The sequence below is a fragment of the Arachis ipaensis genome, chromosome B3 (assembly GCF_059453495.1).
Source record: "Arachis ipaensis isolate K30076 ecotype BB chromosome B3, ASM5945349v1, whole genome shotgun sequence".
Classification (NCBI taxonomy): domain Eukaryota; kingdom Viridiplantae; phylum Streptophyta; class Magnoliopsida; order Fabales; family Fabaceae; genus Arachis; species Arachis ipaensis.
This window is the reverse complement of record NC_142438.1, coordinates 105,338,069-105,358,443: the sequence shown is the minus strand read 5'-3', so window position 1 is coordinate 105,358,443 and position 20,375 is coordinate 105,338,069. Positions and strand designations below refer to the sequence as shown.

Sequence of the window (20,375 nt, the reverse complement as noted above, 5' to 3'; positions counted from 1 at the left end):
GTCAATCTCAAGAACTCCCTTCTTCATAGGCGTCCCATTATTCACAGGATTCCTTTCAGAAGTGTACATGAACTGGTTATTAGCAACCATGTCAATGAGTTCTTGAGCTTCTGTAGGCGTTTTCTTTAGGTGAATGGATCCACCTGCAGAAGTATCCAATGACATCTTTGATAACTCAGATAAACCATCATAGAATATATCCAGGATGGTCCATTCTGAAAGCATGTCAGAAGGACACTTTTTGGTCAACTGTTTGTATCTTTCCCAAGCTTCATAGAGGGATTCACCTTCTTTCTGTTTGAAAGTTTGAACATCCACTCTAAGCTTGCTCAGCTTTTGAGGAGGAAAGAACTTGGCTAAGAAATCCGTGACCAGCTTATCCCAAGAGTTCAGGCTATCTTTAGGTTGAGAGTCCAACCATATTCTAGCTCTGTCTCTTACAGCAAAAGGGAAAAGCATGAGCCTGTAGACTTCAGGATCGACTCCATTAGTCTTAACAGTATCACATATCTACAAGAATTCAGTTAAGAACTGAAAAGGATCTTCAGATGGAAGTCCATGAAACTTGCAGTTCTGCTGCATCAGAGAAACTAATTGAGGTTTCAGCTCAAAGTTGTTTGCTCCAATGGCAGGAATGGAGATGCTTCTTCCATGTAAATTGGAATTAGGTGCAGTAAAGTCACCAAGCATCCTCCTTGCATTATTATTATTTTTGGCTGCCATCTCCTCTTCCTGTTCGAAAATTTCTGAAAGGTTATCTCTGGATTGTTGTAATTTAGCTTCTCTTAATTTTCTCTTCAGAGTCCTTTTAGGTTCTGGATCTGCTTCAACAAGAATGTTCTTGTCCTTGCTCCTGCTCATATGACAAAGAAGAGGGCACAGAAAAATAATAATAATAGAGATCCTTTATACCACAGTATAGGGATCCTTGTGTTAGTGGGTGAAAAGAGGGAGATAAAGAATGTAATGTAATGGAAGAGACACAACTGTGAGGAGGGTATAGATGTGAGATGAGATGTTAGTAGATGAATAAATAAATAGAATAAGATGGGAGAGGGAGAATTTTCTAAAATAATTTTTGAAAAAGAGTTAGTGATTTTTGAAAATAGTTTTTGAAAAAGATTAGTAGTTTTTTCGAAAATTCAAGATAAAAATAAAATAATTAGTTAATTAAAAATAAATTTTTGAAAAAGGGGGAAGATATTTTTGAAAATAGAGAGAGAGAGTTAGTTAGGTAGTTTTGAAAAAGTTAGGAAACAAATAAAAAGTTAGTTAGTTAGTTGAAACAAATTTTGAAAAGATAAGAAGTTAGGAAGTTAGAAAAGATATTTTGAAATCAAATTTTTGAAAAAGATATGATAAGAAGATATTTTGAAAAGATATGATTGAAATTAGTTTTTGAAAAAGATTTGATTTTTAAAATCTCAATTAATGACTTGATTCACAAGAAATCACAAGATATGATTCTAGAACTTAAAGTTTGAATCTTTCTTAACAAGCAAGTAACAAACATGAAATTTTTGAATCAAAACATTAATTGTTATTGTTATTTTCGAAAATTATTTGATAAAAATAAGAAAAAGATTTTTGAAAAATATTTTTGGAATTTTTGAAAATAACTAAGAAATTTGAAAAAGATTTGATTTTTTGAAAAAAAGATTTTGAAAAAGATGAGATGTTTAAATTGAAAATTTGATTTGACTCATAAAAACAACCAAATTTTAAAAATTTTTGAAAAATTCAATTCAAATTTTCGAATTTGATGAGGAGAAAAAGGGAAAGATATTTTTTTGATTTTTGAATTTTTAATGATGAGAGAGTGAAACAAGAAAAATGATGCAATGCATGAGAATTTTAGATCAAAACATGTGATGCATGCAAGAATGCTATGAATGTCAAGATGAACACCAAGAACACTATGAAGATCATGATGAACACCAAGAACATATTTTTGAAAAATTTTTAATGCAAAGAAAACATGCAAGACACCAAACTTAGAATTCTTTAATGCTTAGACACTAAGAATTCAAGAATGCATATGAAAAACAAGAAAAGACACAAAACATGCAAATGCAAAGATAAAAAAAGAAGACTTACCAAGAACAACTTGAAGATCATGAAGAACACTATGAATGCATGAAATTTTTCGAAAAATGCAAGATGCACATGCAAGTGACACCAAACTTATAACATGACTCATGACTCAAACAAAAAACACAAAATATATTTTTTTTGATTTTTATGATTTTCTAATTTTTTTGGATTTTTATTTTATATTTTTCGAAAATTAATTGAAAAAGGAAAATAAGGATTCCAAAATTTTCAATATGAATTCCAGGAATCTTCCAGTGTTAGTCTAAAGCTTCAGTCCAGGAATTAGACATGGCTCACTAGCCAGCCAAGCTTTCAATGAAAGCTCCGGTCCAAAACACTAGACATGGACAATGGCCAGCCAAGCTTTAGCATGTAAATCAGGAACAGTAGCAGGTGGATTAACAACAACTAGCTTGCTCTTGATAACAAATTGCTGCCTCAGTCCAAATAAATTTAGACATGGCTTTACAGCCAGCCAGGCTTCACATGCTTCATGAAACACTAAAATTCATTCTTAAAAATTTTGAATCTAAAATTTTTTCGAAAACAGGTGAGGAAATTTTGAAATATTTTTGAAAAATTTTTGAAAAGAAAACAAAAAGAAAATTACCTAATCTGAGCAACAGGATGAACCGTCAGTTGTCCATACTCAAACAATCCCCGGCAACGGCGCCAAAAACTTGGTATGCGAAATTGCTACTCAGGTTGTGAATTGTTGTTCGAAATTGATTCCCTGGCAATGACACCAAAAACGGATGCACAGAACCATGGTCTAAACATATCTTCACAACTTCGCATAACTAACCAGCAAGTGCACTGGGTCGTCCAGGTAATACCTTACGTGAGTAAGGGTCGAATCCCACGGAGATTGTCAGTATGAAGCAAGCTATGGTCACCTTGTAAATCTCAGTCAGGCGGATATCAAATGGTTATGGAGTTTTCGAAAATAATATAATAAAATAGGGATAGAAATACTTATGTAATTCATTGGTGAGAATTTCAGATAAGCGAATGGAGATGCTTTCGTTCCTCTGAACCTCTGCTTTCCTGCTATCTTCATCCAATCAGTCTTACTCCTTTCCATGGCTGGCTTTATGTGATACATCACCACTGTCAATGGCTACTTTCGGTCATCTCTCGGGAAAATGATCCAATGCCCTGTCATGGCACGGCTAATCGTCTGGAGGCATCACCCTTGTCAATGGCTTCATCTTATCCTCTCAGTGAAAATGGTCAACGCACCTTGTCACGGCACGGCTATTCATCTGTCGGTTCTCGATCATGCTGGAATAGGATTTACTATCCTTTTGCGTCTATCACTAACGCCCTGCAATCGCGAGTTAGGCGCTCGTCACAGTCATTCATTCATGGAATCCTACTCGGAATACCACAGACAAGGTTTAGACTTTCCGGATTCTCTTGAATGCCGCCATCATTCTAGCTTACACCACGAAGATTTTGGTTAGGAGATCTAAGAGATACTCATTCAGTCGAAGGTAGAACGGAAGTGGTTGTCAGGCACGCGTTCATAGGGAATGATGATGATTGTCACGTTCGTCACATTCAGATTGAAGTACGAAAGAATATCTTGGAAGCGAAACAAGATGAATTGAATAGAAAACAGTAGTACTTTGCATTAATCTTTGAGGAACAGCAAAGCTCCACACCTTAATCTCTGGAGTGTAGAAACTCTACCATTAAAATTACATAAGTGAAAGGTCCAGGCATGGCCGAATGGCTAGCCCCTCTGATCTCAGAACCAGACGTCCAAAGATGGTCAAAAAGACGTCTAATACAATAGTGAAAGGTCCTATTTATAATAAACTAGCTACTAGGGTTTACATGAGTAAGTAATTGATGCATAAATCCACTTCCGGGGCCCACTTGGTGTGTGCTTGGGCTGAGCTTGAGTATTGCACGTGTAGAGGTCCTTCTTGGAGTTGAACGCCAGTTTTTGTGCCAGTTTGGGCGTTCAACTCTGGTTTTGGCTCCTTTTCTGGCGCTGGACGCCAGATTTGGGCAGAAAGCTGGCGTTGAACACCAGGTTACATCATTCATTATTGGCCAAAGTATGGACTATTATATATTTCTGGAAAGCCCTGGATGTCTACTTTCCAACGCAATTAGAAGAGCGCCATTTCGAGTTCTGTAGCTCCAGAAAATCCACTTTGAGTGCAGGGAGGTCAGAATCCAACAGCATCAGCAGTCCTTCTTCAACCTCTGAATCTGATTTCTGCTCAAGTCCCTCAATTTCAGCCAGAAAATACCTGAAATCACAGAAAAACACACAAACTCATATTAAAGTCCAGAATTGTGAATTTAACATAAAAACTAATGAAAACATCCCTAAAAGGAACTAGATCCTACTAAAAACATACTAAAAACAATGTCAAAAAGCGTATAAATTATCCGCTTATCAAAACCAATGTTGAGCCTTTTAACCTCATTTGTTTTTTACTTTAGCACATCATTAACTCTAAGCAGAAAATAATAATGTCCTTCATTTGAATCCTTGGTTAGCTTAGACTAGTGACTGTGTTCATGAATTAAGTGTGGAAAAATTGGGTTTCGAGAGATTTGGCTTAGGAATTAAGTATGTTAGACTCTTTTGTGAAAATATGAAAAGAATGTTGAGAACATGTTCATGCATTCAATACCTCACTCATATGCATTGAGAAAAAAAAAGAAAAAAAAGAGAAAAAGAAAAAAAAACAACAAGCAATAAAAAGGGGACAAAATGCCCCAAAGTAAGTGTTGGTAGCAATGCATATGAGTTGTATTCAAGTTCGGATGCATGAATATGTGGAAAACATGGTTAATGGATAGTTGGGTTTTGTATTCTAATTACATGGATTGTCTTAGGTTAGGTGGGAAGTTTAGGTTAATCAAGGATTCAGATTTTAGTCTGCTTGACCAAATACATTCCTACCTTGACCCTAACCCCATTACAACCCTTAAAAGACCTCTTGATATGTGTATTTGTGCATTAAATTTTTTTTGATTGGTAGAAGAAGAGCAAGCCTTAGAAAGCAAGGTTAGTAGAGAATTGAGAGAATCGAACCTTAAATACTTGAGTGATTAGAGTGTATACACTTCTGGTGAGGGTTCGATGCTCGATTCTTTGTTCCCGGCTTTCACAAGCTTTCTTCTTGAAAGTTTATTTGTACATCATTTTATGATTCGAATTAGTGGAATCCAGTTCATATTTGTTCTTGGAGAATTTGATTTACTTTTAACGAAGTAAGTAAAAGCATTTTTCGTTTAGTTGCATTCATATAGATAGGTTAAATTTCATAAATTCTACCATTCCTCTTCACTCCTTTATAGCTTCTCTTGAGCTTAGCATGAGGGCATGCTATTGTTTAAGTGTGGGGAGATTTGATGCACCACTATTTTGTGGTACATTTTAGGCTGAATTGAGTGGATTTTATCCATTATTCTCACACTTATGCATATAATTCGCATGTTTTACATTTTCCTTCCTAATTTTGTGCTATGATTGAAAACATGCTTCTTTGGCCTTAAATTCCTAATTTCTAATCCTCTCTTATTACCATTCCATGCCGTGATATGTGTGTTAAGTAATTTCAGGTTTCCCAGGGTAGGAATGGCTTAAAGGATGGAAAGGAAGCATGCAAAAGTGGAAGGAACACAAGAAATCAAGTTTTTCAGAATCTGGTAGCGACGCGCACGCATGGGCGACACGTATGCGTGACAACTGCAGCAGGTAAGCGACGTGTATGCGTGGATGACGCGTATGCGTCACCAAGAATTTGTTCAAGCGACGCGTACGCATGATGAGCGTCACGTGCTGTAATTTACAAAAAATGCTAGGGGCAATTTCTGGGCTGCTTTTAGCCTAGTTTCAAGCCCGAAAGTGAAGATTAGAGGCTGCAAAGTGGAGCTGGAAGAGGGCAAAATCAATCATTCACACTTTTACACACATTAGTTAGGTTTTAGATGTAGTTTTCTAGAGAGAGGCTCTCTCCTCTCTCTAGGTTTAGGGTTTCTTCTTTCAATTTCTCTTTAGGTTCGGGTTCAATCTTCCTTTAATTTAGTTTTTGTCTTACTTTTATTTGTTTAAGCACTTTAGTTCATCTTCTTCTCTTGTTAATTTCCCTTTTCTACCATTTTTATGTTTATGAGCTCCTGTCACATTTGATTTCTGTTAATGCAATTTATATTTTCCATGCTTATTGTTACTCTCTTTAACTATTAGTCATTGATGCTTGCAATTGGTTGTTTAGATTTAATATTCCTTATTAATTTTATCATGCTTTTAAATTAGATTTTTATATTCTTAACTTGGATTGAGTAATTTGGAGACTCTTGAATTGTCAAAGTCTCTTGTTGGTTGGTGATTGGAAGTTGCTAGTTGGCTTGAGCTTCACTAACTCTAGTATTTGATTAGGACTTGTGAACTCAAGTTGATTTGCTCACTTGACTTACCTTCAATTGTTAGAGGTTAACTAAATGAGAGTAATTTACAATTACCATCACAAATGTCAATGATAATGAGGATAGGAATTCTGATTCTCAACCCTTGCGAGGACTTTTATTAGTTGTTAGTTTATTTTCTTGTTATTTACATTCTTTGCTTATTAAACTCAAAACCCAAAAAGATACAATTCCATAACCAATTATAAGTACACTTCCCTGTAATTCCTTGAGAGACGACTCGAGGTTTGAATACTTCGGTTAATTTTATTGGGTTTGTACTGTGACAAACAATTTAAACATTGACTGAGGATAATTTGTTGGTTTAGAACTATACTTGCAACCCGATAATTTTTGTGAAAATCTTTACCGATATTTTTCCTCCGTCAAGGATTTCCTCCCATGTCGTGGTTTGGATATGGGGAAGGTGGAAAGACACCCTCCTTCGTATTATTTTCCCTCATATCATTCTCTGGTTGCAAGGTGGAAAGGTACACTCCTTCGATGTGGAAAGACACTCTCCTTTGTAATTCCTCTAGGAGAAGGTGGAAAGGCACACTCCTTCGATGTGGAAAGGCACTCTACCTCGTTTGTGTTCCTCCATCGATGCGCACGCGTCACCCACTGATAAACCACTATTTTACTGTTTATTTTGTATTGAATTGAGCAGATTTTATCCATTATTCTCACACTTATTCATATATTTCGCATGTTTTACATTTTCCTTCCTAATTTTGTCCTATGATTGAAAACATACTTCTTTGGCCTTAAATTTGCTAATTTTTAATCCTCTTTTATTACCATCGATGTCGTAATATGTTTGGTAAGTGTTTTCAGGGTTTACAGGGCAGGAATGGCTTAGAGGATGGAAAAGAAGCATGCAAAAGTGGAAAGAACACAAGAAATTGAAGTTTTGAGAAGATGGCAGCAACGCGTACGCATGGACGACGCGTACGTGTGGCCGGTGCAACAGACATATGACACGCACGCGTGGCTGAAGCCTACGCGTGGCCAGTGAAATGTCCAGTGACACGTACGTGTGGCTGACGCGTACGCGTGACAGAGCGTCACTTGCTACATTAAACAGAAAATGCCGGAGGCGATTTCTGGGCTGCTTTTGACCCAGTTTTAGGCCCAAAATTACATATTAGAGGCTGCAGAGTGGAGAAGGAAGGTGGGAATCATTCATTTTTCATTCATTCACACTTTAGGTTTTAGATATAGGTTTCTAGAGAGAGAGGCTCACTCCTCTCTCTAGGTTTTAGGGTTTTTAGTCTTGTTCCTTCTCAAATTCAGATTTCAATCTTCCTTTAATTTAGTTTTCTCTTACTTTTATTTGTTCTAGCACTTTAGTTATCTACTTCCCTTATTGATTCCTTTATTTTGCTAATTAAGTTTATGAATTCTTCTTGTTTCCTTTAATCCATATTAATGCAATTTATGTTTCCATGTTTATGATTGCTTTCTTTAATTTGTTGTTATTGCTTCCTCTTGCAATTGTTAGTCTTAGATTTTGCTATGTCTTGTTAGTTTTCTATGTTTTTATTTTATGCCTTCCAAGTATTTGATAAAATTCTTGGTTGGATTTTAAATTAGATTTTTGTATTCTTAGCCTGGATTGAGTATTTAGAGACTCTTGAGTTATCAAAAGTCTTTTGTTGAATGGTAATTGGAGATTGTCGGTTAGCTTGAACTTCACCAAAGCTAGTCTCTCACTATGAGTTGACTAGGACTTGTGAACTCAAGTTGATTGTATGCACTTGACCTTCCTCCATTGGTTAGAGGTTAACTAAATGAGGATAGGACTTCTGATCATAGTTATCAAACCCGGCCAGTTCGACTAGAAACCCGGTCACCTGGTCACCCGGTCACCTGGCCGGGCCGAGCCACACGTTGAACCGGCCATGCAATGGACCCAGTTTAACCCTACGGGTTTTGATGAAAACCAGTGACCCGGCCAGGTGATTTGACCAGGTCTGGGTGGTGTAATTTTTTTATCCTAAACGGCGTCGTTCCCCCCCTTCATTGAAACTGAAATAAAACCCTAGGCTATCCCCCTTTCCCCTATTGCCTCACATCTTCCTAATGGCATCTGAGACAGATCTCCTAAGAGTTGAGAGTCTGAGACTCTGAGTTCATCAATCGGCCTCACTAGTCATTGCCGAACCCTCACCAGTCACCGCCGATACCCCCTAGCCAACCTTGTCTCTCCGTCGGCAGTCCCTCACCCTCACCCTCACGGCCTCACCGTTGTCACTCTGTCGTCACCCAATCTCGGCCTCACCTCGTCATCACTCTCAGTCTCGGGTGGTTCTCGTCAGCGGCAGAAAGTGTTCATCAAAAAGCTCAGAAAGCTCATAACGCTTCTGCGGCCTCACCTTTCCGTCACTCTCAGTCTCTGTTCCCTCGGGTGATTTCGGTGGAAGTGGTGGTCATCAGAAAGCTCAAAAAGCATTCATCTTCTGTCTCAGTGCCTCTGCTCCTTCAGGTCAGTGCCTCTGCTATTGACCTATTGTTATGGAATCTGTTGATAAATTTGATTTTTTAGAGTAGTTGTTGAAGCTGGTCGAATTTTAGTTAAAATTGTTCTTGAATTGTATTGTTGCTAGTTGCTGATTGGTATATTAGTTAAAATCTGTTGTATTGTTGCTGGTTAAAATCTGTTAAATTGTTGCTGGTTGCTGTATTTTCCCTATTTGTTGCTGGTTGCTGCTGTTGCTGGTTGCTGTGTTGGTAATTTGGTATATAGTTTTTTAGTTGCTGGTTGCTGGTTGCTGGTTGCTGCCATTGTATTTTACTGTGGTTTTTTTAGAGCTGTTGTTATTTATTGCTGGTTTGTTTAGAGTTGCTGTTAGTTGAATCAGGGAACTTTGGTGAAATGGTGGTGGTTGTTGTGTTGCTTAAAAACTGATTTAAGCAAATCCTTTGTTGCTGAAAATATTTTTGGTTTCTTTGCTAGAATTTTTAAAATGGCTTCATCTCAAACACTATCAGAAATGCCACCATCTCAAGAACAAGCATCATCAGCAACTCCTATCCCTGATCTTACCACTAAAAGAGTTTATAATAATAGAGGAAAGACTGATCCAGCTTGGGGTCATTGTAAACAAATTGTGGAAAAATAGGAAAAATTATTATGCTATGCATATATTGTGACAAACCTGTTAGGGGAGGTGGGCTTAATCGATTTAAGTATCACTTGGCTGGAAAAAGAGATGTTGAGAAGTGCAAAAAGGTTCCACCTGCTATTGCTCATCAATTTGGGCAAAATATTGAAGAATTTATGAATAAGAAAAGGAAAACTCAAGAAAATTATGTAGAAAGTTATGGAGCATGTGATGATGGTGAAAGAGAATTTGATAGAATGGAAGAGCTTGAAGCACAAAAGTAACAACTCCAACATTCAAGGACAAGGTTGTCACCACCTGCAGCTAGGGAAGGGAAAAAAACTACTGGAATAGAGACTTTTTTTCCATCTTCAACAACACCTGGAGCCCTGATGAGCGGATAATTTATACGCTTTTTTGCATTATTTTTAGGTAGTTTTTAGTATAATTTAGTTAGTTTTTACTATGTTTTTATTAGTTTTCAAGAAAAATTCACATTTCTGGACTTTACTATGAGTTTGTGTGTTTTTCTGTGATTTCAGGTATTTTCTGGCTGAAATTGAGGGACCTGAGCATAAATCTGATTCAGAGGCTGCAAAAGGACTGCAGATGCTGTTGGATTCTGACCTCCCTGCACTCGAAGTGGATTTTCTGGACCTACAGAAACCCAATTGGTGCGCTCTCAATTGCGTTGGAAAGCAGACATCCAAGGCTTTCCAGCAATATATAATAGTCCATACTTTGCCTGAGTTTTAATGACGCAAACTGGCGTTCAAACACAAACTTCCTGCCCTATTCTGAAGTTAAACGCCAGAAACAGGTTACAAACCAGAGTTAAATGCCACAAACAGGCTGCAACCTGGCGTTTAACTCCAAGAGAAGTCTCTACACGTGTAAAGCTCAATGCTCAGCCCAAGCACACACCAAGTGGGCTCGGAGGTGGATTTCTACATCATTTACTCATTTTCTGTAACCCTAGTTACTAGTTTAGTATAAAAACTACTTTTAGTGATTTATTTTACATCTTTGGACGTTTAGTCCTCAGACCTAGGTCTTGGTCATTCTGGTTCCCCCTCTGGGACCAAAGCCAATAAACACTATTATCACTTATGTATTTTCAACGGTGGAGTTTCTACACCTCATAGATTAAGGTGTGGAGCTCTGTTGTTCTTTATGAATTAATGCAAAGTACTATTGTTTTTCTATTCAATTAAAGCTTCTTCTTATTCTAAGATATTCATTCGCACCCAAAAACATGATGAATGTGATGATTATGTGACACTCATCACCATTCTCACCCATGAACGCGTGCCTGACAACCACTTCCATTCTACATGAAAACAAGCTTGAATATGTATCTCTTAGCCTCCATTCCGAAAGATCGGAGTCTTCGTGGATAGGCTAGAATTATTGGTGGCCATTCCTGAGATCCGGAAAATCTAAACCTTGTCTGTGGTATTCCGAGTAGGATCTGGGAAGGGATGACTGTGACGAGCTTCAAACTCGCGAGTGTTGGGAGTAGTGACAGATGCAAAAGGATCAATAGATCCTATTCCAACATTATCGAGAACCGATAGATGATTAGCCGTGCGGTGACAGTGCATTTGGACCATTTTCACTGAGAGGACGGACGGTAGCCATTGACAACGGTGATCCCCCAACATACAGCTTGCCATGGAAAGGAGTATGAATGATTGAATGAAGACAGTAGGAAAGCAGAGATTCAGAAGCAACAAGCATATCCATACGCTTATCTGAAATTCTCACCAATGAATTACATAAGTATCTCTATCTTATTTTATATTTTAATTATATTTTAATTATCAAAACCTCATAACCATTTGAATCCGCCTGACTGAGATTTACAAGATGACCACAGCTTGCTTCAAGCCGACAATCTCCGTGGGATCGACCCTTACTCACGTAAGGTTTATTACTTGGACGACCCAGTGCACTTGCTGGTTAGTTGTGCGGAGTTGTGACAAAGAGTTGAGATTATATTCGTGTGTACCAAGTTGTTGGCACCATTTTAGAGATCACAATTTCGTACACCAAGTTTTTGGCGCTGTTGCCGGCGATTGTTCGAGTTTGGACAACTGACAGTTCATCTTGTTGCTCAGATTAGGTAATTTTATTTTGAGATTATATTTGTGTGTACCAAGTTGTTGGCACCGTTTTAGAGATCACAATTTCGTACACCAAGTTTTTGGCACTGTTGCCGGGGATTGTTCGAGTTTGGACAATTGACGGTTCATCTTGTTGCTCAGATTAGGTAATTTTATTTTGATTTTAAGCTTTTTTGTTTTTATTATTTTTATTTTCGAAAAATATTCAAAAAAAAAGAAAATTTAAATTATTCTATGTTCTTCAGAATTTTTAAGAATGAATTCTAGAGTTTCAGATGATGCTTTTATCATCACAGGAGCTAGTTGATTCCCATCAAATTGGCTGTTGTATGTAATGTCCTGCTGAAGCTTGGCTAGCCATGTCTAATCTTTTTTTAGACTAAAGCTTTAGACTAACATTGCATGACTCCTGGAATTCCTATTAAAAATTTTGAATTTATTTATTTTTCTTTTTCCAAATAATTTTCAAAAAATCCAAAAAAAAAATTAATAAAATCATAAAACCAAAAAGAATTTTGTGTTTCTTGTTTGAGTCTAGTTTCAATTTTTAAGTTTGGTGCCAATTGCATCTTCTTAATTTCCTAAAAATTTTTGAAAATTCATGCACGTGTCCTTCATAATCTTCAAGTTGTTTTTTTATAATTTTCTTTGTTTGATCTTTGCATTTTCATGTTTTGTGTCTTTTCTTGTTTTTCATATGCATTTTCAATTTGTTAGTGTCTAAACATTAAAAATTTCTGAGTTTGGTGTATTGCATGTGTTTCTTTTCTTAAAAATTTTCAAAAATATGTTCTTGATGTTCATCATGACATTCAAAGTTTTCTTGGTGTTCATCTTGACATTCAAAGTGTTCTTGCATGCATCATGTGTTTTGATCTTGAATTTTCATGTTTTGAGTCATTTTGATGTTTTTCTGTCTCCTCATAAAAAATTTCAAAAATAAAAAATATTATCTTTCCCTTATTCTTCTCATAAATTTCGAAAATTTGAGTTGACTTTTTCAAAATTTTTTAAAATTTAGTTGTTTCTTATGAGTCAAATCAAATTTTCAATTTAAAAATATTATCTTTTCAAAACTTTTTCAAAACTCAAATCTTTTTCATTTTTCTTTCATATTTTCAAAAATTTTTTAAATTGATTTTCAAAATATTTTTCTTAATTTTATTCCATATTTTCAAAAACTTTACTAACAATTAATGTGATTGATTCAAATATTTTAAGTTTATTACTTGCCAATTAAGAAAGGTTCAATCTTTAAATTCTAGAATCATATCTTTTAGTTTCTTGTTAGTTAAGTAATTAACTTTAATTTCAAAATCAAATCTTTTTAAATTTCTTTTTCAAATCTTTTTCAAAATGATTTTCAATCACATCTTTTTCAAAATCAATTTCAAAATATTTTTCTAACCACTTATCTTTTCAAAATTAATTTTCAAAATCTTTTTCAATTAACCACTTGACTTTTTGTTTGATTTTAAAATTCTTATCTTTTTCAAAACTATCTAACTACTTTTCTCTCTCTAATTTTTGAAAACTCCTCACCACTTTTTCAAAACATCATTTAATTAACTACTTGTTTTAAATTTTAATTTAATTCTATTTCCTCTCTTAATTTTTGAATTCTAACTACATTTTAAAATAAAAAAAATATTTTCCTTTTCTTTTCAAATTAATTTCGAATTCTCTCCCTCTCTCTCATTTCCTTCTATTTGTTTATTTATTTACTAACACTTCTCTTCTACTCATAATTCGAACCCCCTCTTCTTCTCTGTGTTTGAATTTTTCTCTTCTCCTTCTTCTATTCTTCTCTTCTTCTACTCAAATAAAGGAATCTCTATACTGTGACATAGAGGATTCTATATTTTCTGTTCTCTTCTTTTTCATATGAGCAGGAGCAAGGATAAGAACATTTTTATTGAAGCTGATCCTGAACCTGAAAGGACTCTTAAGAGGAAACTAAGAGAAGCTAAAGCACAATCCTCTGGAGAGGACCTGCCAGAAATTTTCGAACAAGAAGGAGACATGGCCGAACCCAACAATAATGGTGGAGATGCAAGGAAGATGCTTGGTGACTTTATTGCACCCTCTTCTGACTTCTGTGGAAGGAGCATCTCAATTCCTACAATTGGAGCAAACAACTTTGAGCTTAAGCCTCAATTAGTTTCTCTAATGCAACAGAATTGCAAGTTTTATGGACTTCCATTGGAAGATCCTCATCAGTTTTTAGTTGAGTTCTTGCAAATCTGTGACACTGTTAAGACTCATGGGGTTGACCCTGAGATCTACAAACTTATGCTTTTCCCTTTTGCTGTAAGAGACAAAGCTAGGACATGGTTGGACTCACAACCTAAAGAAAGCCTGAACTCTTGGGAAAAGCTGGTCAATGCCTTTCTGGCAAAGTTCTTTCCACCTCAAAAATTGAGTAAGCTTAGAGTAGAAGTCCAACCCTTCAGACAGAAGGAAGGAAAATCCCTCTATGAAGCTTGGGAAAGATACAAGCAATTGATCAGAAAGTGTCCTTCTGGTATGCTTTCAGAATGAAGCATCATATGCATATTCTATGATGGTCTGTCTGAACTGTCCAAGATGTCACTGGACAACTCTGCTGGTGGATCTCTTCATTTGAAGAAGACGCCTAAAGAAGCCCAGGAACTTATTGAAATGGTTGCAAATAACCAATTCATGTACACTTCTGAAAAAAATCCTGTGAATAATGGGACAACTCAGAAGAAAAGAGTTCTTGAGGTTGATACTCTGAATGCCATATTGGCTCAGAATAAAATATTGACTCAGCAAGTCAATATGATTTCTCAGAGTCTGTCTGAAATGCAAGCTGCATCAGGCAGTACTAAGGAGGCTTCCTCTGAAGAAAAAGCTTATGATCCTAAGAACCCTGCAATAGCCGAGCTGAATTACATGGGAGAACCCTATAGAAACACCTATAATCCTTCATGGAGGAATCATCCTAATCTCTCATGGAAGGATCAACAGAAGCCTAATCAAGGCTTCAATAATAATAATGGTGGAAAAAACAGGTTTGGCAATAGCAAACCTTTTCCATCATCTTCTCAGCAACAGACAGAGAATTCTGTACAGAGCCATTCTGGCCTGGCAACCATAGTCTCTGATCTATCCAAGACCATACTAAGTTTCATGAATGAAACAAGGTCCTCCATTAGAAATTTGGAGGCACATGTGGGTTAGCTGAGTAAGAAGATTACTGAAACTCCTCCCAGTACTCTCCCAAGCAATACAGAAGAAAATCCCAAGAGAGAGTGCAAGGCCATAACCATGACCAACATGGCCGAACCTGGAGAGAGTGAGGAGGACGTGAGTCCCAGTGAAAAAAGCCTCCTGGGACGTCCTCTGGACAGAAAGGAGTTTCCCTTTGAGGAACCAAAGGAATCTGAGGCTCATACAGAGACCATAGAGATTTCATTGAACTTTCTTCTGCCATTCATGAGCTCTGATGAATATTCTTCCTCTGAAGAGGATGAAGACATCACTGAAGAGCAAGTTGCTAAATATTTAGGAGCAATCATGAAGCTGAATGCCAAGTTATTTGGTAATGAGACTTGGGAGGATGAACCCCCCTTCCTCACCAATGAACTGAATGACTTAATGAGGCAGACATTACCTCAGAAGAAACCGGATCCCGGAAAATTCTTCATACCTTGTACCATAGGCACCATGACCTTTGAGAGGGCTCTGTGTGACCTGGGGTCAGGGATAAACCTCATGCCACTCTCTGTAATGGAGAAACTGGGAATCTTTGAGGTACAAGCTGCAAGAATCTCCTAGAGATGGCAGACAAATCAATAAAACAGGCTTATAGACTAGTAGAGGATGTGCTAGTGAAGGTTGAAGGCCTTTACATCCCTGCTGATTTGATAATCCTAGACACTGGGAAGGATGAGGATGAATCCATCATCCTTGGCAGACCCTTCCTAGCCACAGCAAAAGCTGTGATTGATGTTGACAGAGGAGAGTTAGTCCTTAAGCTGAATGAGGACTACCTTGTATTCAACACTCAAGATTCTCCTTCTGTAACCATGGAGAGGAAGCATGAAAAGCTTCTCTCAATACAGAGTCAAACAAAACCCCCACATTTAAACTCTAAGTTTGGTGTTGGGAGGCCACAACCAAACTCTAAGTTTGGTGTTGGGAGGCTATAACCAAACTCTAAGTTTGGTGTTGAGAGGCCCCAACCCTGCTCTAATTATCTGTGAGGCTCCATGAGAGCTCACTGTCAAGCTATTGACATTAAAAAAGCGCTTATTAGGAGGCAACCCAATGTTATTTAACTATATCTATCTATTTTCCATTGTTATTTTATGTTTTCTGTAGGTTGATGATCATGTGAAGTCACAAAAACAACTGAAAAATAAAAAAAAACAGAATGAAAAATAGCATTAAAAATAGCACACCCTGGAGGATAAGCTTACTGGCGTTTAAACGCCAATAAGAAGTATCAGACTGGCGTTTAACGCCAGAAAGAAGCATCAAGCTGGTGTTAAATGCCAGAAACAGGCTACAGTCTGGCGTTAAATGCCAGAAACAGGCTACAGCTTGGCGTTTAACGCCAGAAACAAGCACCAACTTGGCGTTAAATGCCAATAAAGGGAGAAAAGGTTTAACGCTAGAAACAAGCAGTAGTCTAGCGTTAAACTCCATGATTGCACTCTAAAGGCATTTACACGCCTAAATGGAGCAGGAATGCTAAGTCCTTGACCCCTCCGGATCTGTGGACCCCACAGGATCCCCACCTACCCCACCTCTCTCTCTTTTATTCACACCTTTTCAACACACTCATCCCCCTTGGCCGACACCACACACCACTCCATCTCCTCCATTCTCTTCTTCTTCTCCTTCGTTCTGTCTTCTTTGCTCGAGGATGAGCAAACATTTTAAGTTTGGTGTGGTAAAAGCATGCTTTTTGTTTTTCCATAACCATTTATGGCACCTAAGGCCAGAGAAACCTCTAGAAAGAGGAAAGAGAAGACAATTGCTTTCACCTCTGAGTCATGGGAGATGGAGAGATTCATCTCACAAGCCCATCACTAAGAAAAGGATGGAGCAAACAAGAGAGCCCACTCATGGACCTCAACAAGAGCATGAGGAAATTCCTTATCATGGAATCCCTGAGATGCCTCAAGGGATGCACTTCCTTCCACAAAACTATTGGGAGCAAATCAACACCTCCTTAGGAGAATTAAGCTCCAACATGGGACAATTAAGGGTGGAGCACCAAGAGCATTCCATCCTCCTCCATGAAATTAGAGAAGATCAAAGAGCTATGAGGGAGGAGCAACAAAGGCAAGGAAGAGACATTAAGGAGCTAAAGCACTCCATAAGATCTTCAAGAGGAAGAACTAGCTGCCATCACTAAGGTGGACCCGTTCCTTAATCTCTGGTGCACGAATTGTGAATCACACTTTTCACAACGCGTACCACTAACCAGCAAGTGCACTGGGTCGTCCAAGTAATACCTTACGTGAGTAAGGGTCGAATCCCACAGAGATTGTTGGTTTGAAGCAATCTATGGTTATCTTGTAATTCTTAGTCAGGAAGTCAATTATGTTTATCAGTTGAATTGTGAATAACCGAGAGAGCATAAATTAAAGATTACTTGTTATGCAGTAATGGAGAATATGTTGGAGTTTTGGAGATGCTTTGTCTTCTGAATCTCTGCTTTCCTCTGTCTTTTGACTCACGCACGCACATCCTCCTATGGCAAGCTGTGTGTTGGTGGATCACCGTTGTCAATGGCTACCTTCCATCCTTCCAGTGAAAACTACGCTCACGCGCTCTGTCACAGCACGGCTAATCACCGGTTGGTTCTCGATCCGGTTGGAATAGGATTTACTATCCTTTTGCATCTGTCACTAACGCCCAGCCTTCAGGAGTTTGAAGCTCGTCACAGTCACTCAATCCTTGAATCCTACTCGGAATACCACAGACAAGGTTTAGACTTTCCGGATTCTCATGAATGCCGCCATCAGTTCTAGCTTATACCACGGAGATTCTGATTAAGAGATCTCAGAGATACTCATTCAATCGGATATAGAACGGAGGTGGTTGTCAGGCACACGTTCATGGTTTGAGGAAGGTGATGAATGTCACTGATCATCACCTTTATCACAGTTAAGCGCGAATGAACATCTTAGATAGGAACAAGCGTATTTGAATAGAAAACAGAAATACTTGCATTAATTCATCGAGACACAGCAGAGCTCCTCACCCCCAACAATGGGGTTTAGAGACTCATTCCGTCAGAGAATACAAAGTTTAGATCTGAAATGTCATGAGATACAAAATAAGTCTCTAAAAGTTGTTTAAATACTAAACTAGTAGCCTAGGGTTACAAAATATGAGTGGATTATGATGGATGATGCAGAGATCCACTTCTGGGGCCCACTTGGTGTGTGCTGGGGCTGAGATTTAAGTGAGTCACGTGCAGAGGCCATTTGTGGAGTTGAACGCCAGTTTTTGTGCCAGTTTGGGCGTTCAACTCCAGCTTTTGATCCTTTTCTGGCGCTGGACGCCAGAATTGGGCAGAGAACTGGCGTTGAACGCCAGTTTACGTCGTCTTTCCTTGAGCAAAGTATGGACTATTATATATTTCTGGAAAGCCCTGGATATCTACTTTCCAACGCAATTGAAAGCATGCCATTTCGAGTTCTGTAGCTCCAGAAAATCCACTTTGAGTGCAGGGAGGTCAGAATCCAACAGCATCAGCAGTCCTTTTTCAGCCTGAATCAGATTTTTGCTCAGCTCCTTCAATTTCAGCCAGAAAAATACCTGAAATTATAGAAAAACACACAACTCATAGTAAAGTCCAGAAATATGAATTTTTCCTAAAAACTAATGGAAATAAACTAAAAACTAACTAGAACATACTCAAAACCATATGAAATTAACCCCAAAAAGCGTATAAAATATCCGCTCATCACAACACCAAACTTAAACTGTTGCTTGTCCTCAAGCAACGAGACAAATAAAACAGAAGACTAATAGGTTGAGAAGCAATAATATCTCAGATTTTTTGAGTGAAGCTCAGATTCTAATTAGATGAGCGGGACTAGTAGCTTTTTGCTTCTGAACAGTTTTGGCATCTCACTTTATCCATTGAAGCTCAGAGTGATTGGCATCTATAGGAACTTAGAATTCAGATAGTGTTATTGATTCTCCTATTTCAGTGTGATGATTCTTGAACACAGCTATTTTATGAGTCTTGGCCGTGGCCCTAAGCACTTTGTTTTCCAGTATTACCACCGGATACATAAATGCCACAGACACATAATTGGGTGAACCTTTTAGATTGTGACTCAGCTTTGCTAAAGTCCCCAATTAGAGGTGTCCAGAGTTCTTAGGCACACTCTTCTTTTTGCCTTGGACCTTGACTTTAACCGCTCAGTCTCAAGTTTTCACTTGACACCTTCACGCCACAAGCACATGGTTAGGGACAGCTTGGTTTAGCCGCTTAGACCAGGATTTTATTCCTTTAGGCCCTCCTATCCACTGATGCTCAAAGCCTTGGGATCCTTTTTATTTGCCCTTGCCTTTTGGTTTTAAGGGTTATTGGCTTTTTGCTCTTGCCTCTTGGTTTTAAGAGCTTTTGGCTTTTTCTGCTTGCTTTTTCTTTTTCTTTCTATTTTTTTTTCGCCTATTTTAATATACATATATATATTTTTTTCTGCAAGCTTTGTTCTTTGCTGCTTTTTCTTGCTTCAAGAATCATTTTTATGATTTTTCAGATTATCAATAACATGTCTCATGTTCATCATTCTTTCAAGAGCCAACATATTTAACAGTCTTAAACAACAAATTCAAAAGACATATGCACTGTTCAAGCATTCATTCAGAAGACAGAAAGCGTTGCCACCACATGTTACTAATTAGAATTTTTCTTATTAAAAACTCGAAATTTTATTGCCTCTTATTCAAAAGATCTACTATTTTATTCATGTTTGCTGATGATGAGAAAAATAGACTATAACTTAATTGGGGATAAAATCAAACTAGACACTAATTACTACTAATGATCATGTAATGAAGACACAAACATAGATAAGCACTTAACATAGAGAAAACGAAAAACAGAGAAAGTAAGAACAAGGAACGAGTCCACCTTAGTGATGATGGCATTTCCTTCTTGAGGCACCAATGATGTTCTTGAGCTCTTTTATGTCTCTTCCTTGCCTTTGTGGCTTGATTCCTAGTGATTTTTGGTATTTCTATCCTCAGTTGCTTCCAATAATTATGTGGAGGAAAGTGCATCCCCTGAAGTATCTCTTGATTTGCAGCCACATGTTCTACCACTGAGCTATAGATCCTTCACATAATTGTTTTACCACACCAAACTTAGAATGTTGCTCGCCCTCGAGCAAAAGAAGAGGGAATAGATGAAAAAGAAGATGTGGAAAGAAAAAAAACTAGGATTATGAGGAGGGAAGGTGGGGATCCTGTGGGGTCCACAGATCTTGAAATGATCCTGTGAGGTCCACAGATCTTGAGGTGTCAAGGCATTTACATCCCTGCACCAATTTGGGCATGCAAAATGCCCTTGCACACAACTCTGTGCGTTCAGCGCCAGGTTGGTGCCCATTTT

The 20,375-nt window shown here is 37.7% G+C and overlaps 1 non-coding gene across 1 annotated transcript; it reads left to right on the top strand.

Annotated features, from left to right (window-relative positions):
- Positions 1–219: 219 nt before the first annotated feature.
- LOC148571910 (small nucleolar RNA R71) lies at positions 220–327 on the top strand. The gene has a single exon (XR_015907842.1). It is a non-coding gene; the product is annotated as a small nucleolar RNA R71 (small nucleolar RNA).
- Positions 328–20,375: the final 20,048 nt, after the last annotated feature.